Below are 22,423 nucleotides of genomic sequence, written 5' to 3'. Positions count from 1 at the left end.
AATGGAGCCTTGTATCTTTGTTGGAAACCAGCTCCTTCCTCAGTGGAAGATTTATAATAATTAAAAAAATACAAGATACATACATACATACATACATACACAAACATACGTATATACAAGGAGTCCTAAAAATATATACACACTTTAACAGTTCAATATTTGTTTCCTTTTAGATCAACATATTGAAAATAATGAAGGGAACCAGAGTAACCTTTGAACAAAGGAAATTTATCCGAAAGTGCAACTGGAAGTTTGAAAATGTAGATGAAATGCAAAGACAGTTTAAGGAGTTTCCAACACATTCAATGACAGGACTTACCCTTGCACAAATTAGCGATAAGTTTGAAGTGGAAACTGAAGCAGGAACTGTTCAGAATATCCACAAGAAACATTCCAGAAAACTGACAAACATCAACATGTCCCGCAATGCAAGAAAGGGTACCAGAAACGTATTGCCAGAGTTCAAGAAAATTTGTACAGCAAGTAAAGTGTAAGAAAGGAATTTCAAAATCTAGCAAGCTTTGTGTTTTGAAATGCTGCTATTTCAAAAGTAGTCCCTGCTCTCAAGAAAGATGATCCAGGCCAAAGGGTGGAGTTTTGTGAGAGGTACTTAGAAAGATGTGTAGAAGATGCACACTTCCCAACAAATGCTGTTTGGGGTGATGAGGTTACATTTAAATTAAATATCTCATTTAACCACCACAATTACACCTATTGTGGAGGCACAATGGCCCAGTGGTTAAGGCAGCAGATTTGCGATCGGAGTATCGCAGTTTTGCAGTTTCGATTCCCAGACCAGGCGTTGTGTGTGTTTATTGAGCGAAAACACCTAAAATCTCCATGAGGTAGGGGTGGTGGCGACCCCTGTTGTACTCTTTTGCCACAACTTTCTCTCACCCTCTCTTCCTGTTTCTTGAGTAATGCTGCGACGGACTGGTGTCCCGTCCAGCTGGGGGGAGCACATATGTCACAGAAACCGGGAAACTGGGCCCATGAGTCTGGTTAGGCTTGAAAAGGGTGACGTTTATCGTTATTACACCTATTGGGCACCTGAAAATCTGCATGCTAATAAGGTGCAGCTTATGAAAATGATTAACTGGACCATTCTTTTTTGATGTAACAGCGGTTGGTCCCATTTACTTGAACTTGCTGTGATAATCTATCATGACAAGCATTCAAGAGGACATGGGGAATTTTATTTCCTGAAAAATTCAGTACCTTTTCGCACTACCATAGTAAGGACCTACCTTCATGAGATTTTGCTAAACAGACAGATTGGATGAAGAGGTTCAGTAGAACACGCTCCATGATCACTCGACCACACATTACACGACTTTTTTTTATGGTACAAAACTGAAAACAGTTGACAAATTGGAGGCAGCCATTGAATGAGAATGCACAGACATACTGAACAAAATGTTTCTTGAAGTCTGCCATTCTACTGCTTCACGTTATCAACGCTGCCTGGAACAATCCGATAACCAAAACACTCAGCAGTTTGAAAAACCGGTATTGATAAAAAAAAACAATTAAATTCTGTCATTATTATATTAAATTTTGAAATTAATAAACAGTGACTTTATAATCAAGCAACATGTATGTACAATTTTCGACACCTTTACACACACACATGTGTATATACATACACATATATAGTCGGACAGATACATACAAAACATAAAAGTGAATACTTACCACCTCCTGGAAGCAATTGGAAATATAAAAGAAAATTATTTTTAAATTGGATATTCAAAATAATTTTAAAATCATAGTGTATATATATATATATATATATATATATAATTAATAAAAGAAAATGGAGAAGAAAAATATAATAGATACTTGGTTCATTTTATCAGAATTACAATGGAAAAGTAATGCAAAGTAAAAGTGATACCTATAAGAATAAGGGTAAAAGAAATTGGATCAACAAAAAATATCCCCAAAACATCCTACACATGTTTCAATCTGACAGTATATTTGAATCAACAACATTCGAATGATTATAGATGTAATGAACAATATATTGCTGGCTATATTCAGGAAAAGTAAGTATATATTCCAGTTTTGAATTATGTTAAACTGTCGTATGTCCAAATTTGGCTAAATGCGTTTTCTACAATATTTATTTTTATTTGCAATAGCCAGTTCTTTTGGTCAGGCTATCGTATCTCCAACTGCATCAGATGCCAAGATATCAAAACTTGTTAAAGTGTAGTACAATGATTTTACTATAGAATGGTGAAACTACTTTTTCGTTTTCTGAAAAAGCAAAGTTTTGGACTTACAACACTTATGCATAATAGCAACGATATGTGTGTGTGTGTGTGTGTGTGTGTGTGTGTGTGTGTGCATGTGTGTGTGTGTGTGTGTGCGTGTGTGTGTGCTTGTGTGTGTGTGTACACACACGTGCATAAACATACACATGCATACATACATTTACGTATACATATGTATGTGTGTATATATACATATATATATGTTTATTTATTTATGCATACATACACAAATATGCATATACATATACACATTTATATATATATATATACATCTGACATATATGCGTGTGTGTGTAAATATTTATAAATATACATATATTTATATAAATATATCTTTAAATATACGTATATATTTATATAAATACTTAAATATGTACTCACACAGACATGTTTATATCAAAAGAAAACCTAAAGATCAAAAACAACATACAAAATTTCCTCTTTTAAAACAAAAATTAAGGCAAAAAAAAAACATAAAGACCTACAAAATCCATAAAAAGCTCAAAATAGCTTAGTTATCACGTGATTTATACATTAATCTCAATTTAGTAATTTTTTTTTTATCTGATTAAAGCAATGATTATACTTTGTACTAAATTTCAGAGTAAGAAACTATAAGGTAAAATGAAAGATAATGTAATATGAGAGATTAAAGATTACCACTAATAGGATAATTAGATGAACCAATTGGCAGCTTAAAAAAAAAAGATTAGACTATTTCCATTGTAAGAAGTTCTATATGAAAGTACATTACACAAGAGGCAGCCTCTATGTGGTCGCTCAGGCTGCTGAAAACAGCAGCCAAGTTCTTGTGTATCATACTGTTTTTAACCTTATAGCATTCAAACTGGCCATATCCAGCTCAAATACTCTAAATGTTTTATGTTCATACTGGCCAGATCGGGCCTCTTGTGCCTGTCCTACAATGTCCTTCTAACAGTAGACAATCACATCATTTGAAATCTCATAGCTATGAGATGATGCATGAGTAATTCAAAGCAATGTGAATAAATAAAATAAGGAATACACTTGACAGAATAATCTGAATGCTAAATGGTTAAAAATAAAAGAGGTGAGAGAAAATAAAGAACATCTTATTTCTTTATTGCCGACAAGGGGCTAAACACAGAGAGGACAAACAAGGATAGACAAAGGGATTAAGTCGATTACATTAATCCCAGTACGTAACTGGTACTTAATTTATCAGCCCTAAAAGGATGAAAGGCAAAGCAGACCTTGGCGGAATTTGAACTCAGAACGCAACGGCAGATGAAATACCAATAAGCATTTCGCCCGGCGTGTTAACGATTCTGCCAGCTTGTACAATATAATCTTAGATGTATATACAAAAAGATGGGAAGGTCAAAGCTGAAATATCTTTTATGAGAGGTCTGCTTGATCAGGGCTGACCCAGAGCTAAAAACTACCAGCATGACGACGCCAACCACCACCACCACCATTACCATCAACATCATTATGTGGACGGCAACATAATAAACATCATAGTAAGCTCATAATACAAGGTTATTATCACCGCAAAATATTTACAATATTTCTGAAATTGGGAAGGCAGATAAGATAATAGAGATGTTTATGTGGTAATAAGCATATCTTTCTAAAGAGGTCGCTGACATAGCTGTGCGATTAAGATGCTTGCCTCACAACCACATGGTTCCAGATTCCAGGATCCAAATTCTGATGCCAATGCATTTGGTAAGAGTCTTCTACCACACAGTTCAGAAACTGATGAACAGAATCTGTGCAGAAATCAGTTATACATACATACATACCCACATACATATATACATACCCACATACATATATACATACATACATACATACACACACACACATACATACATACATATATACATACACATATTTATACATACATACACACATATATACATACACATATATTCATACATTCAATTGTGGATTGAGAGTGTTTCTCATATGAAAGGATCAGCAGGTTCACCATGGGAGAGCAGGCAGTGAGTTTTGCTAAAGAGGTGAACAAATTGCTATGTGTAAAAGAATTAAGATGATTTTTAACTCTGGCATTTAGACTGGCCAAACCTGGTCTCAACATTTTGCCAGCTTTATGTTGAAACTATTCAGATCCAGCCTCTCACACTTACCCTACAATGTCACTCTAAAAATTAATCTCATAACTGAAATCTCAAAGCCAATAGTTACTCTTTTACTCTTTTTACTTGTTTCAGTCAATTGATTGTAGCCATGCTGGAGCACCGCCTTTAGTCGAGCAAACCAACCCCAGGACTTATTCTTTGTAAGCCTAGTACTTATTCTATTAGTCTCTTTTGCCGAACTGCTAAGTTACAGGGAGGTAAACACACCAGCATCGGTTGTCATGTGATGTTGAGGGGACAAACACAGACACACAAACACACACATATATATACATATATACGATGGGCTTCTTTCAGTTTCCGTCTACCAAATCCACTCACAAGGTTTTGGTCAGCCCAAGGCTATAGTAGAAGACATTTGCCCAAGGTATCATGCAGTGGGACTGAACCAGGAACCATGTAGTTAGTAGCAAGCTACTTACCACACAGCCACTCCTGCACCAATATAGTTAATGAATGATTAATTGAAAATAGCATGACTAAATAAGACTTACATTTGACAGAATAATCTAGATGTTAATGGGTTAACCCTTTACGATTTAAACTGGCCAAAATATTCTGTCAGCTTTATGTTCAAACTGGCCAGATCTGGTTTCTCACATCAACCCTACAATCATCATCATCATCATCATCACCGTTTAACGTCCGTTTTCCATGCTAGCATGGGTTGGACAGTTCGACCGGGGTCTGGGAAGCCTGGGGGCTGCACCAGGCTCCAGTCTGATCTGGCAGTGTTTCTACAGCTGGATGCCATTCCTAATGCCAACCACTCCGTGAGTGTATTGGGTGCTTTTTATGTGCCACTGCCACGGAATCCAGCCACATTTGGATGGCGCTTTTTACGTGCCACCGGCACAGGTATCACAACTACAATTTCCATTTGATTTCTATTTAACTTTGCCATTCATCTTTTTGGGGGTCAATAAAAAATAAGTACCAGTTGACCACTGGGGTCGATGTTATTGATTTCACCCCTTCCTTGAAATTGCTGGCCTTGTGTCAAAATTTGAATCCAACATTTAATTATAGAAATAAAATACGATTTTTTTTAAAGCATCAAATTGTTATGAGCGGGGCTGAGGAGTTGAAACGACAAACTTCGACTCTGACTCCAACTCCTCTGCTATTGGCACCTCTGACTCTGACTGACTCAGACTCCTCTTTATATAATTAAGTGATTGTGGTCTACATATCTCATAAAGCATATGGATATGCATAAGCTTGTACTTTGAGTAGGCCTATATGTTGTAACTGGTTTATATTAAAGAATTAAGACATTATGAGTCAGAATCAGAGTCGGTATCGTTGTACCCTGTAATAGTTTCCGACTCCAACTCCATGACTCCAACTCCACAGCCCTGGTTATAAGGGTCCACACGAGTGTAAAAGGAATCAAAGGGGTCCATAGTTTAAAAAAACGGTTGAGAACCACTGACATGACACAGAGTCCAAAAATCTTTAAACCTCACTCTAATATATACTCCTAAACAAGACTCATCCATTGTCTCACTCTGCCAGACTCCGAACATGTTCCATTCCACATTTACTAACATCTAACAGTAAATAGTCACAATAGGAAAAAATATATTTAACTACAAAACAACCATTCCAACAATATGACCAAAAAAATATATACAAGCAGTTTTTCTATATTTTCCATGATAATAACAAAAAAAAATAATGTTTGCTATTCACTAATAAGGTTCATTCTTTTCCTTCTCTTTTTTTGTTTTTTGCCGCATAATTATTTTCTAGTTAGATTTTTTTTTTAATGCACCATGAATTAAATATGTTAACACTAACTTGTCTATTGTTTTACATGCGGATAGTGTCATTGATTTATTTAATTTCTAAACAATACTATTTCCCGATGCCAACAAATAGACTAGCTAGTACATTTGGTGATTTAAAAAATTTTTTTTTTTCATCACTAATAGATGCAGGCATAGCTGTGTATTAACAAGTTGGCTTCGAAACCACATTGTTCTGAGTTCAGTTCCACTGAGTGGAACCACAGGATAGGTGTCTTCTACTATACTTTTCTACTCTAGGCACAAGGCCCGAAATTTTTAGGGAGGTGGGGCAGTCGATTAGATCAATCCCTGTACTCAACTGGTACTTAATTAATTGACTCCGAAAAGATGAAAGGCAAAGTCAACCTCAGCGGAATTTGAACTCAGAACATAAAGAGAGACGAAATACCTATTTCTTTACTACCCACAAGGGGCTAAACACAGAGGGGACAAACAAGGACTGACAAATGGATTAAGTCAATTACATCGACCCCAGTGCATAACTGGTACTTAATTTATCAACCCCGAAAGGATGAAAAGCAAAGTCGACATCAGCAGAATTTGAACTCAGAACATAAAGACAGACGAAATACCTATTTCTTTACTACTCACAAGGGGCTAAACACAGAGAGGACAAACAAGGACAGACGAATGGATTAAATCGATTACATTGACCCCAGTGCGTAACTGGTACTTTATTTATCGACTGCAAAAGGGCGAAAGGCAAAGTCGACCTCAGCGGAATTTGAACTCAAAACATAAAGACAGACGAAATACCGCTAAGCATTTCGCCTAGCATGCTAACATTTCTGCCAACTCGTTACCTTAGGTGTCTTCTACTATCGCTCCAGACTTCTTTCAGTTTCCATCTACTGAATCCTTTCAGCTTCCATCTACCGAATCCCTCACTCAGCCCAGAGCTATAGTTTGAGACACTTACTTGCTCAAGGTGCCATGCAGTGAGACTGAATCCCAAATCATGTGGTTTGGGAAACACTCTTCTTAGCACACAGCCATGCCTGCCCCTACATGTTTATTTCTAAACTAGCACTATGACGAGCTGTTGCCGGATCATAGTGCTAGTGCAGCCATATACAGCTGCATGCATGCACATATACACGCGAGTACTGTCCAAATCTCTGACCAATCACATACAGCTAGCTGGCATTCAATTGGCGTATCAAGTTTCGGGCATTTTGATTGGGTTTTGGATAGAAAATTCATGAAAATGTCACTTCTATTGATTTTTTAATGGCTTTTCGGGGTGACTGGGGAAATGTAAAGATGTGCACAATCACCCTTGGATGGTTTTGAATGACCATAGAAAGTGCGAGCCCTCTAACTGAAAAATTGTGGATTTGTATAAAGGACACACACACAGACAGACATTTTGCTGTTTATATATTGAGAGATGTTCCTTGTAGTAAATGTGCAGATACTAACTCTTAATCTTTCTGTCTGTTCATTTGTATCACTACAATTATTTCTAGTTACAGTTTTAATATTCCATATAGTCAACTGGAGCCTAGTGCAGCTCTCCAGCTTACCAGGCCAAGCCAAACCATCTAACCTATCCTAGCATGGAAAATGAACACATGATGATGATGATGTATAGGTGCAGGAGTGGCTGTGTGGTAAGTAGCTTGTTACCAATCACATGGTTCCGTGTTCGGCCCCACTGCATTGCACCTTGGGCAAGTGTCATCTACTATAGCTTCAGGCTGACTAAAGCCTTGTGACTGGATTTGGTAAACAGAAACTGAAAGAAGCCTGTCATATGTGTGTGTGTGTCTATTTTTGTGTCTGTTTGTCCCCCCATCCATCGCTTGACAACCGATGTTGGTGTGTTTATGTACCTGTAACTTAGCAGTTTGACAACAGAGACTGATAGAATAACTACTAAGCTTACAAAGAATAAGTCCTGGAGTCGATTTGTAAATGTATGTGTGTGTATATGTTTGTGTGTCTATGTTTATCCCCTGACATCGCTTGACAACCAATGCTGGTGTGTCTCCATAACTTAGTGGTTCAGCAAAAGAGCCTGATAGAATAAGTACTAGGCTTCCAAAGAATAAGTCCAGGGGTCGATTTCTTCGACCAAAGGTGGTGCTCCAGCATGGTGGCAGCCAAATGACTGAAACAAGTAAAAGAGTAAAAGAGTATAGCTACTATCCTAAAATATACAAGCTAAAAGAGTTAATGAATGGTAAAGTGAGAACGGAATCTAATTGATAAATTCTGCAACTCCTTCAAATGCAAAAACTTATTTGGCACTTTTAGCTTTCCGGAAATAACTTGGAACCAGAGCTTAACGAGCTTAACAAACCAAATCTTCCACAGAAACACATTTAATGAATTTGGTTTAGAATTCTCAATGGGAAAAGTAAATTTTGGTTGTTGCTTAACCCTAGATCTGCCTTGATCTTGCAAAATTATAATCAAATACATTCCAGCAATGACCACCACACTGTTTTCAGGAGTATTTAGGAGTACATTGAGTAGGTGTGATTTAGTGACAAATTGGCAGCTATTTCTAGTAGACTGAGTAACCACATATAGCTTCCTACATTGTGCAGTGAGTGATAAAGTTCAATGTCTGTCAAAACTATGACCATTCCATGTTTCTGAAGTATACAAGACTGTATTACCCAATGTGTCCTTTTCTTATTTACGATTGTATTACTCTCTTTTACTCTTTTACTTGTTTCAGTCATTTGACTGCGGCCATGCTGGAGCACCGCCCTTAGTCGAGCAAATCGACCCCAGGACTTATTCTTTGTAAGCCTAGTACTTATTCTATCGGTCTCTTTTGCTGAACCGCTAAGTTACGGGGACGTAAACACACCAGCATCGGTTGTCAAGCGACTGTTGGGGGGACAAACACAGACACACAAACACACACACATATATATACATATACATATATACGATGGGCTTCTTTCAGTTTCCGTCTACCAAATCCACTCACAAGGCTTTGGTCGGCCCGAGGCTATAGTAGAAGACACTTGCCCAAAGTGCCACGCAGTGGGACTGAACCCAGAACCATGTGGTTGGTATGCAAGCTACTTACCACACAGCCACTCCTGCGCCTATATTGTATTGTATTATATTACATTATATTATATTATACTATGTCAATGGTCCTCTGCAGAGCAGAAATTTGGACAATGTACAGAGCAATAAAAAGAAGATAGGTGCCTTTGAGATGTGGGTCTTTTGCAGAGTGGGCAGGAAAGATTAAGCAAGAAAAACAGCAACCATCATCATCATTGTTCGACCATGGTCGAGACAATGGAATTTACTGTGTTACGCCAGACCTCACGGTCCATCATAGCATTACAGAGGTCCTGTTGCTGGATGCCTGTATCCCTGGAGATTACATCAGAATGGGAGAGTGTGCACCCTCTGGTATCGTGAGCAGATGGCTTCCAGAGCAGAAGATTAGAAATGACCTCGTTTTCAGCTCTACAACAATGTCCAGCAAACTGGACTCTTCTACCTTTCACAAAAGATGATACATGTGGTAGTTTCCCATATACTTGTACTTTGGTTGGATGACGCTTCCATGAGAGATTTTGAGCCCTCATAAAAATAGCAATACTAGAAAAGCTGAAAGCCAAAAGACACCAATTGTCAAGAATAAAGTCCAAAAATTATATTTTATACATGTAATGTGCCAGAGCCATTGTCCAAGACTATCTTGACAGGACGTATGGGGGGGAAGAGACCAAAAGGCCAGTCATTTATGGACTGGTGATATCAAGGAATGGACTACAAAGAAGAGTGTAGTGGGAATATTCAGTAATCAGATTGCTATATCATCATCATCATCATCATTTAACGTCCGTTTTCCGTGCTAGCACAGGTTGGATGGTTCGACTGGGGTTTGGGAAGCCAGGAGGCTGCACCAGGCTCCAGTCTGATCTGGCAGTGTTTCTACAGCTGGATGCCCTTCCTAACGCCAACCACTCCGTGAGTGTAGTGGGTGCTTTTTACATGCCACCAGCACAGGTGCCGGGGGAGGCTGGCAATGGTCACGATCGGTTGGTGCTTTTTACACGCCACCGGCACGGAATCCAGTCAAGGTGGCGCTGGCATCGACCACGTTCGGATGGTGCTTTTTATGTGCCACCAGCACAGAAGCCAGTCAAGTCATACCCACATGATTGAAAAACTGATCATAACTTTCCTTAGAACTGCCTTCAGCAACAATTCCATCTTTTCAAGCCTTTCTCTCTGAGCCAATCCAGTACTATAAATTCAACACACATTAGCTACTTGACAGAGAGCTTGGATAGAGCACTGAAAAACAGTAGAGATAAGATGGCAGACAGATGGCAAACAGACATGGACAACTGCTGACCAAAGCTGATAGCAGCTAAACTATGATAAAGGATGACGTCAACACCAACAAACCACATTTTGATTGCTGTTACACCAACAACAAGAACAATAATATTCAAACTCTCTCAATGTTTTGTTGTTCATAGCAATGACAAAAAATGTTTCTTTGTTTACAGAAAGAACATTTTGCTTATCATATATCTGAACAGGTGGTGAGCTGGCAGAATCGTTAGCACGCCAGGCGAAATGCTTTGTGGTATTTCGTCAGCTGCTGTGTTCTGAGTTCAAATTCTGCCAAGGTCGACTTTGCCTTTCATCCTTTCGGGGTCGATAAATTAAGCACCAATTACGCACTGGGGTCGATGTAATCAACTTAATCCGTTTGTCTGTCCTTGTTTGTCCCCTCTATGTTTAGCCCCTTGTGGATAGTAAAGAAAAATACATATATCTGAACAGACATCAATGTTCTTTGTAATAAGGGCCTGGCTGAATGTAGCAGCACACAGCGGAAAGTAGAGAGTTTTGGCCAGCTAACTCCCTGGACAATGGGGGGCACCTGGCTGATGACAGGATGTAAAAAGCACCTGTCCTGGTGCCACATAAAAGGCACCCATGTCAGCGCTACATAGAAAAGCAGCCAAGCCAGCATCACATAAAAAATACCTGTGCCGTCACCACATAAAAAAGCACCCATGCTTGAGGGAGATTCCACTGCTATTTCTAGCATGCTGCATGACTATGAAGAGAATTCCTCATTGCAAAGCCCAACTGCAGTGAATCACTGAATCAATAACAAAACCTTGTAGTGAATGTCTTTATATTCAATAAATAATAGAACTGCCACAGAAACATTTTCTGCTCTAAAATCTCATTTAGTAGATAAATGAAAGTAACATATACTTTACAAACCTTTTGATACTAATACACCTGAGACTATCACTTGAATTTCTATGGTATAAAGCTTTTAATTTTAAGTATATAAGAGAATCTTTTGTCAAGTTAGGTTTCAAATGCCAATTCTGGTTTTAAATATATCATCATTCTTTTTAATGTCCATTTTTCCATTCTTGCATGGGTCACACAGAGTTCATCAAGGCAGATTTTCTATGGCTAGATGCCATTCTTACTGCCAACTTTCACCTGTTTCCAAATATTTCCCTATGGACTGACAGAATACTGGAAATGAATGACACTGCTTGTATAACAGTGACACTCATTTACAACTATCACGTATTGTCAAGATAAGGGAACATAAATACACACACACATGCATACACATACACATGAGAGGCATCTTTCAGTTTCCATCTAAAAAATCCACCTGCAAAACTTTTGTCACCTTAGAGCTATGGTAGAAGACACTTGCTTAAGGTGCCATGCAGTGGGGCTGATCCCAAAACTACATTGACTAGGAAGCAAACTTCTTAGTCAGACAGCCATACTTGTGTCTACACATTAACCAACCCACTTAAGACCACCACTTCTGCTTCTACAATGTAAAACTTCTCATTTTAATGAGTTTTCATTTAAATGAAAACCATCCCTCATAATTTTATATATATATATTTCTTTACTATCCACAAGGGGCTAAACACAGAGGGGACAAAAAAGGACAGACAAACGGAATAAGTCGATTACATCGACCCCAGTGTGTAACTGGTACTTAATTTATCAACCCCGAAAGGATGAAAGGCAAAGTCGACCTCAGCGGAATTTGAACTCAGAACGTAACGGCAGACGAAATACCTATTTCTTTATTACCCACATTGGGCTAAACATAGAGGGGACAAACAAGGACAGACATAGGTTAAGTCGATTACATTGACCCCAGTGCGTAACTGGTACTTAATTTATCGACCCCGAAAGGATGAAAGGCAAAGTCGACCTCGGTGGAATTTGAACCCAGAACATAACGGCAGACGAAATTTTATATATAAGAGCATCTTTTGTTCAGGTTACATTCCAAACACCAATTTATGGTTTTCAATGCAAAACCTCTAATTTTAAGAGGGTGGTTATATTTAAATTAAAACCCTAATGTCATAATGTTTTTATGAAAAAACACTTTAAGTTATGTTCCAAACACCACCTCTGGTGTTTTCAAGCAAATCTAATTTCAAGTCAGTGCTTGCCATATATTTAATTTAAACCCCTTCCATCTTAATTATATGCACAAACCTTTGCGAATTATATTTCAAACAGCAGCTAATAACGAAAAAAATTATATTCTAATAAATCCATCAAGACTGTTGATTATTTTCAAAACTAATTAAACACACCACCAAAGTATTTCATTAGAAATATTGCCACAAAAGGGTTAAATATTTTAAATCCTTTTGTCAAGAAAGAAGTAGTTTTATTGGCAAGCCAGTTACTATTTCACATATTTCTTCATCGTCCTCAACCATTACGGTAGATTTAAATCTTGAGTATTAGGCTTAATTCTTAGGTTGCAGATCTCATTCTTCAATGGCACATTTAATTCCCGGTTTTCACATTTAATTCTTGGGTCACAGACTTAATTCTTGGATAGCAGACTTGATTTTTTTATGGAAGACTTAATTCTTGGTTGGTAGACTTAATTCTATGGCAACAGATTTAATTCTTAAGAGATTTAATTCTTGGGTGAGATACTTCATTCTAAGGCAGTAGAAACATTGTTGTGCTGGAGACGTAATTTTGGGATGGCAGACTTTATTCTTAGTTACACAGGTAAACCTCTTCATAATTACCATTATAAAATAAAATATAGCATGAATCCTGGAGCAAGGCACCACAACCCCACAAGCACTGGTATGATGATAAAGAGCATTCTGTGAAGTGATGGTTGAGTAGATGCATACATCATAAAATGAAGAGGTCCTTTAGTATTGTCCTAGCAGGAATATGAAAACATCTTCAGTGCTGGTACCACGGTAAACTGTGCCCAGAACACTCTGAAGGTGTTGGTTAATGTGAAAGACTATCAGGAAAACCCTTTACTCTTATCCGATTGAGAACGTGACATGTCTAGTGCTGGTACCATGAAAATATAAATACATCCAACACATTCTGTCTGTAAAGCAGCTGGTACTTGGGTGGGCAATTAAGGCGGCGAGCTAGCAGAAGCGTTAGCACACCGGGCGAAATGCTTTGCGGTACTTCGTCTGCCGTTACGTTGTGAGTTCAAATTCCGCCGAGGTCGACTTTGCCTTTCATCCTTTCGGGGTCGATAAATTAAGTACCAGTTACGCACTGGGGTCGATGTAATCGACATAATACCTATGTCAGTCCTTGCTTGTCCCCTCTATGTTTAGCCCCTTGTGGGTAATAAAGAAATAGGTACTTGGATGGGCACCAACACCAACAAACCACATTTTGATTGCTGCTACACCAACAAGAACAACAATATTCAAACTCTCTCAATCTTTTATTGTTCATAGCAATAAATTAAGCACCAGTTACGCACTGGGGTCGATGTAATCGACAATCCATTCGTCTGTCCTTGTTTGTCCCCTCTGTGTTTAGCCCTTTGTGGGTAGTAAAGAAAAATACATATATCTGAACAGACATCAATGTTCTTTGTAATAAGGGCCTGGCTGAATGTAGCAGCACACAGCGGAAAGTAAGAGTGTTTTGGCCAGCTAAACCCCTGGACAATGGAGGGCACCTGGCTGATGACAGAATGTAAAAAGCACCTGTCCTGGTGCCACATAAAAGGCACCCACAGTGGCACCTCATGAAAAAGCACCCATGTCAGTGCTACATAAAAAAGCAGTAGAGTCTACGGCAAATAAAAATAGACAAGAATTATGGGTGATCCCTTGCCCATATCAAGGAGAGCTGTGACACAAACAAGAACTGCCTTGGACTGTGATGGCTTGTCCAACTTATGCTAGCATGGAAGGTAGATATACAATGATGATGGTGATGATGAAGAACCAGTAACTTGTTCATTGGAAACTTTTAACAAGCAACACCATTGTTCACTAACGGAGATATAAAACAAATTAATTCATTAACAAAGCATTCTTTAATTATACAGCACTTTTGCTACTCACATGTGAGAGCTATACCTATTTATTTGTAAATTTACTTATTTACTTATAAGCAAAGTGAACCAACAAGATATCAAAAAAAAATACAAAAAAAAACATTGTCTATGAACATAATGCAGCACTGGCCAAGTAATTTTATACAAAAAAAATCGACTTTGGCCAACTATGACCCTGCTGTGTGAATAAATTTTGAAATTCTTGAACTCAAACGGCTGGTTGCCAAAATTTGGGAAGTCTAAGTTGCTTTCACTGTAGAGCTCCAGAGAGTTGATTTACCTCCATCAATTTTTATATTGAAATAAAGCAAAAGAAGTCCTCTTTGTGACTAACTTTTTCAACACTCATTGAGTTACAGTGCTTCATTGCACCGAACAAGAATGAGTGCTACCATTCAGCTGTCAAAACCAAAAATGGGACAAATGTTGTGAATGGGTGGAAACACAATGGTAATTGAAGAGATCTAGTATGATATGTACGTGTCAGATTTTGATTAAAAGCATATGAGAAGAAAGTTCACATTTAGAACTTTCAAATAATATATAATTGTTCCTGGAGAAAATGTATTTTTAAATGAAAATGATCAAGCAAAAAGTGGGTTTCTGTGTGGTCAACCCATGTGTGTTGTCTCTTCTACAGAGCTCTACAAGAATGCCTATTAAACTTACAGAGAGGGTTCAGTTTTATAACCAGTATCAGGCATGAGAGTGGCTGTGTGGTAAGTAGCTTGCTTACGAACCACATGATTCCGGGTTCACTCCCACTGCATGGCACCTTGGGCAAGAGTCTTCTACTATAGCCTCGGGCCAACCAGAGCCTTGTGAGTGGATTTGGTAGACGGAAACTGAAAGAAGCCCGTCGTATATATATGTATATGTGTGTATATGTTTGTGCGTCTGTGTTTGTCCCCCTAGCATTGCTTGACAACCGATGCTGGTGTGTTTACGTCCTCCGTAACTTAGTGGTTCAACAAAAGAAACCAATAGAATAAGTACTAGGCTTCCAAAGAATAAGTCCTTGGGTCAATTTGCTCGACTAAAAGGCGGTGCTCCAGCATGGCCACAGTCAAATGACTGAAACAAGTAAAAGAGAAAAGAGAAAGATATCAAAACTGAGCCCCTTACAGATAATGGATCACAAAATAACCAAGTCCGAAAATGCATAAAAAGGGATGAAACAAATCATACATTTTCAAAAATATTTTTTTCACTAAAAGCTTCTCCTCGTCATTTTCAAGGGTGTGGAGAAAAAAAGATTGGAAAAATCCCTGTCAAAACAGAGAAAATCTAACTTCTGTGGACATTCTGATCTAAAACTCTACCATTTAATCGGTTATAGCTATTTTCAAAAGTCCATTAAAATTCTATTGACATGGTGTCATGTCCCAAAATCTTAGAATTTATTTAGTTCTGTACCTACAACAAATGTGCCAAAACTCAAGTCACTGTAGCTTGTACTTTTGGATTTAGGTAGGTCTGAAAATATGTGCAAAGTTTACACTTGTGTTATGAAATCAACTGTTTGTTACATGCAACAAAATAGGTTTTACATAAATATTAAAAAAATTGCAAACAAAAAAAGTTTTATTTTCAAGATCCTGAAAACAGACAGCCAACAGCTATCCAATGGACACTAATTAATTTGTGTAATTTGAAGATGATTATCAACTCAGTTTCAAAGATATAACATCACATATATGGCTAATTATTCATTTAGGCCTAATTAAGCGAGAATTAAACCAATTCGTTGACCACTCACATTGTTATATTTCATCCAAATTTCACAAATGGAGTATCAAAATGTTTCTTTTTGGATTCTCTCCAATAAAAAGTACAGTAGAAGTTGGATTCAAATGTTTTCAAAAATTCATAGTGGTACCTAATCTCTTTTACTCTTTTACTTGTTTCAGTCATTTGACTGTGGCTATGCTGGAGCACCGCCTCTAGTCGAGTAAATCAACCCCAGGACTTATTCTTTGTAAGCCTAGTACTTATTCTATCAGTCTCTTTTGCCGAACTGCTAAGTTACAGGTGATGTAAACATACCAGCATCGGTTGTCAAGCGATGTTGTGGGGACAAACACAGACATACAAACATATACACACACATATACATATATACATATATATGACGGGCTTCTTTCAGTTTCTGTCTACCAAATCCACTCACAAGGCTTTGGTCGGCCCGAGGCTATAGTAGAAGACACTTGCCCATGGTGCCACGCAGTGGGACTGAACCTGAAACCATGTGGTTGGTAAGCAAACTACTTACCACACAGCCACTCCTGCGCCACTCTAAGAACAAATGATTTGAAAATTATTGTCTCAAGCCAGATAATCAAAATTGATAGTCAATACATATCAGCATGAATACAGATTTTATGAGTAACTCAAGCAAAATACTGCTGGTTACAGTGAGAATGTAATAAATATTGATTTCTTCCACATGCACATGACCACAAATTTGGTGGGGGAATAGGAATGGTTGATTGTATGGACCCAACACTAAATTGGTACTGTATTTTATTTTATTGATTCCATAGTAACAAAGGGCAAAACTTATCGAAGCTGGGTTTGAACTCAGAATGTGAAGGGCCATAACTAAATGCCACGAGGCATTTTGTCTGACTCTCTAATAATTCTGCCAATCCATAAATTAATATTACAAGGCACAGGTATGGCTGTATGGTAAGAAGATTGCCTCCCAACCATAGAGTTCTGGGTTCAGTCCTACTGTGTAGCACCTTGATCAAGTGTCTTATAATATAGCCTCAAGCCAACCAAAGCCTTAGAGTGGATTTGGTAGACAGAAGCTGAAAGTAGGCTATCATATGTGTATGCATGCATGCATCCATCCATCCATCCATACATACATACATATATATATATATATATACACACACACACACACACACACAGGGTGACCCAAAAGTCACTGAGGGATTGCAATTTTTGGTAATTCTTTTATTTTTTATGTTTTTCTTTCCTTTTCAGGGATTTTATCGACTACATTCTTGAAAGTAATTATAGAAAAGTATGGCATTGCACAATGCACCCAAGCGATGAACTTGCTCTGTCAAACTCAGGGGTCAAATTATTCAAATCCAGAGAGCAAATTGTTTGCGTCTTCAAGTGGGAGATGCCCCAAGTGAAAACACAATTAGGAACTTAGTTCGTTGTTTTGAAAAACAAGGGGCAGTAAGTGATCTCCCACAATCTGGGAGACTTTGCACTGTCAGAACCGATGAGGCAAGTGAATGAGGGTGAGAGAGTAATGAACAGAATCTAGCCACATCGACTTGAAGATTGTCCAGACAGCATGGGATTTCATAAATTTCACTGCAAAGAGTTCTCAGCAGCTTAAACATTTTTCCATACAAGATACAGTTGGTTCGACAGTTGAAGTTTCAGGACTATGAACACAGGCTCTAATACACTGTCAGAATCCTGGAATTGGCACGAAATGACCCAAATTTAATCCCAAAATTGATCATGGAATTGCACTTAGGCGCAGGAGTAGCTGTGTGGTAAGTAGCTTGTTTACCAACCACATGGTTCCGGGTTCAGTCCCACTGCATGGCACCTTGGGCGAGTGTCTTCCGACCAAAGCCTTGTGAGTGGATTTGGTAGACGGAAACTGAAAGAAGCCCATCGTATATATGTATATATAAATATATATGTGTGTGTGTGTTTGTGTGTCTGTGTTTGTCCCCCTAGCATTGCTTGACAACCGATGCTGGTGTGTTTATGTCCCCGTTACTTAGCGATTCGGCAAAAGAGAGCGATAGAATAAGTACTGGGCTTACAAAAGAATAAGTCCTGGGGTCGAGTTGCTTGATTAAAGGCGGTGCTCCAGCATGGCCACAGTCAAATGACTGAAACAAGTAAAAGAGAAAGAGAAAAAGAGAATGTCTGATGACGCCCACATTCATTTCAATGGGTTCATTAACAGACAAAATTTCTGGTTTTGGGGCTCTGAGAATCCAAGAAAACCACACCAAAGAGACTTGCACCCCAGAAAGTGTGACGCTGAACATGGACGCCATTTAAAAGATGTCATTTTTCATATTGTAATGCAGAGTTATGACGAAAAAGGAATTATGCAAATTAATCTCCATTATCTTCTCTATATTGAATTAAAATTTCATACAAATAAAAATAAGGGTGTTATGAAAATTCAAAACACATCAGTGACTTCTGGGCCACTCTGTGTGTGTATGTGTATAAAGTTTCAAAAGAAAAGAGGTTATTCTTTCACAGGGATGTATTTTATCCAAGTGTACACAGGTTAATATACTTAGAATTTCAATAATTTGTTTTTATATTAATGTTAAGTTCCAATTGTCATTATAGATGTTTGCATCCATTCAATATAGAACAGAATTTTAATAATATAATATAAGGAAAACAGAGAGTTTGAACACAGAAAAAATGACTATTATATAAATAAATTGATTTTTTCAGTGTTCAAACTCTCCCTTTTCCTTATACTATATTCTATATATATATGGTGAGCTGGCAGACACGTTAGCGCGCTGGGCGGAATGCTTAGCGGTATTTCGTATGTCTTTACGTTCTGAGTTCAAATTCCGCCGAGGTCGACTTTGCCTTTCATCCTTTCGGGGTCGATAAATAAAAGTACCAGTTTCGCACTGGGGTCGATGTAATCGACATAATCCCTTTGTCTGTCCTTGTTTGTCCTCTCTATGTTTAGCCCCTTGTGGGCAATAAATAAATATATATATATATATAGGCACAGGAGGGGCTGTGTGGTGCAGGAGGGGCTGTGTGGTTAGAAGCTTGTTTCCAAACCACATGGTTCTGGGTTCAGCCCCACTTCGTGGGACCTTGGGCAAGTCGTCTTCTACTATAGCCTCAGGTCAACTAAAGCCTTGTGAGTGGATTTGGTACAGAGATACAGAAAAATGTTTCTAAAATGCCATGCAGCAGACCAAACTTAAAACTACATGGTTGCATAGGTGCAATTCTAATCACACAGCGTAAAGTGTAAAGACCCTCTTCGGTCATGAAGGATGATGGGATTGCACTTAGTAAGTTCCTCTCTGAGGCACAAGTCCAAGCAAGGTTGTTTATGGAAGACCAGCAGCCGCCCATGCATACCAGCCTCCCTTTCCATGCCATTATATGTACATAGGGTAAAGAGTAAAGAAACCCACCCCTCCCATTTTGGTCATGAATGACCATGGGATTGCACCTAGGCATAAGTCCGGGCAAGGCCATGAATGTTATCCAAGGGAAAGGCAAAAGCTGATACAGCTTGGCACCTGTGATGTTGCCAAGCTGACTCATTTCTACATCTAAGTGAACTGAAGCAACGTGAAAATAAAGTGTCTTGCTCAAAAAACACCAGACACAGCACAGTTCTGGAATCGAACTCACTACCACATGATTGTGAACCCAATGCTCTAACCACTGAGCCATGTGCCTTCTTATAGAAGGCTTTGGTCATGCCATGCAGTGGGACTGAACTTGGAACGATGTGGCTGAAAAGCAACCTCTTCATCACACAGCCATGCCTGCATCTATGACAGTTACACCTGCACCTACAGAACATGCATAATATATACTAAATATAAAATATTTCTATGTATAGGGTCATTTGACCTGCTGGAAATAGTAGCCAAATTTCCCTGAAATCACTCTTTATCATCATTTAAAAAAAAGGAATGACTGAATAATATAGTCCAAGGTGTACTACATCAAAAAATAAAAAAACGGTTAAAGCTAAAATGCTTTTGGTCATATGTCTGCTCAATTAAAGTACATTTGGAGCCTAACAACAACAATTATCTAATTAGATAAAGATCAACGTTAGAATCCAACACCATTCACATTTAGAAATGGAATATTATTCTTTTTAAACATAAACTTGTTGTTTTTAATCTTTTTCTACTTGCTGATTCTAGAGAAAAGGGCAGTGGAGTGCAGTGCCCTTGACCTTCACCAATGCAGTGGCCTTGGCCTTTGCAAGCTCTCCAAGACTTGGTGACATGATTTTCATGCTGTTGGCATTTGGCTTAAATTTATAGGGAAGATATGAGCAGGGATAAGATTTCAGATAGCATTACATTCTGAGTTCAAATTCTGCCAAGGTCGACTTTGCCTTTCATCCTTTTGGGGTTGATAAATTAAGTACCAGTTATGCACTGGGGTCGATGTAATCGACTTAATCCCTTTGTCTGTCCTTGTTTGTCCCCTCTGTTTAGCCCCTTGTGGGCAATATAAAAAAAATTTTTTTTAAGATTTCAGAGAACTGATATTTGGGGAAGAATGGAGTGGACATAGTAATTAGTGTAGGGTCAGTAAGGGTGGTCACAATGAGGGTAACAAGAGGTGGAACAATGAACAGGCTGGAGGTACCTGGGTGGTGGAGTTACAAAACCAATCAGCTCTAAGGAACAGTTGTCATTATTGTAACCATAGTAAAAACAGAGAGGAATCAGAATATCTGTAAGCCAGGGGATGGAGGCAATCTATAAGTGATTAAATGCCAATCAATCTGGTGTTAAGTGTTATAGCTTGCACTGGTGGGAGTGGCTTATGCATGCATAAATACATACATACACAAACACACGTGCATGCATATATATAACATACAAAATGGGACAAGAGCGCAAAACATCCGGACAACTAGGTGATACAAAAAGGGATAACAAAACATCCAGATAGACGATACCAAAAAACAAGGACGGGTCATTCGAAGATATCTATCCTCAGTCGAGAACCAGATCATCCTCGCAATTTCGGCTGATTAATCTTGAGATTGCTCCAATCTGGCCAGCCCCAAGGAAAAATAAGCTAAGAGCATAGATTCCTTGGAAGAAAGCATCGAATGTATACAAAAACAGACGATGTTATACAAATACAAATACAAAATACAATAAAAATAATAATGATAATATAAAATAAAAATAATGCCCGGATGTTTTGCGTTCTTGTCCCAATTTGTATTTCATATATATATATATATATATAGTGGCGTATGTACACTTTGTTCTCTCACACACACATATATATATATATATATATATACACTTACATACTCTCATTAATGATCTGTAGGGACACCATATTTTGTTATCCAACCACCATAATATACAACAGTATACTAAACGTTTTTATAAGTTAATACTATGTTCTACTGTGTTAGCAGTGTTACTACATCACTTGATAAGGTTATCTCTACAGATAATATATATATTCTTTTATTCTTTTATATGTTTCAGCCCTAAGGCTATAGCTATGCTGGGTCACCGCCAGCATAACCACCTTTTTAAATGGCGCCAGGTCATAGTGCTAGTGCATGCATATACAGCTGCGTGCGTGTGCACATACACGCGAGTACTGTCCAAATCTCTGATCAATCACATACAGCTAGCTGGCATTCAATTGGCGTATCAAGTTTCAGGCATTTTGATTGGGTTTGGGATAGAAAATTCACAAAAATAGTCACTTCTATTGATTTTTTTAATGGCTTTGCGGGATGACTGGAGAAATGTAAAGATGTGCATGACCACCCATGGACGGTTTTGAATGACCATAGAAAGTGCGAGCCCTCTAACTGAAAAATTGTGGATTTGTATAAAGGACACACACACATACACACAGACATTTTGCCATTTATATATATATATATATATTATAATGGGGGAGTTTATGGGGTTACCCTGAGTTTCTCATCCATAAGACCAGGGTCTTAGGCCAGCAGGTTTTGGGTCTGACGATACGCCATAAGGCCAAACCCCTTATGGATGAGAAATCCAGGGTAACACCATAAACCGGCCTCCCCCATTATAATAT

The 22,423-nt window shown here is 38.2% G+C and overlaps 1 protein-coding gene across 1 annotated transcript in view; it reads right to left on the bottom strand.

Moving 5' to 3' along the window:
* Window positions 1–22,423, bottom strand: part of LOC115223135 (protein unc-13 homolog B-like) — a 393,815-nt gene that overhangs the window by 324,469 nt on the left and 46,923 nt on the right. The window contains exon 2 of the mRNA XM_036512114.1: window positions 1,696–1,701. The gene's annotated coding sequence lies outside the window, so the exon portion shown is untranslated. The remainder of the gene's footprint in view (window positions 1–1,695; window positions 1,702–22,423) is intronic.

This window comes from Octopus sinensis, linkage group LG22, assembly GCF_006345805.1.
Source record: "Octopus sinensis linkage group LG22, ASM634580v1, whole genome shotgun sequence".
Lineage (NCBI taxonomy): Eukaryota > Metazoa > Mollusca > Cephalopoda > Octopoda > Octopodidae > Octopus > Octopus sinensis.
This window is presented reverse-complemented; position numbering and strand designations above follow the sequence as displayed.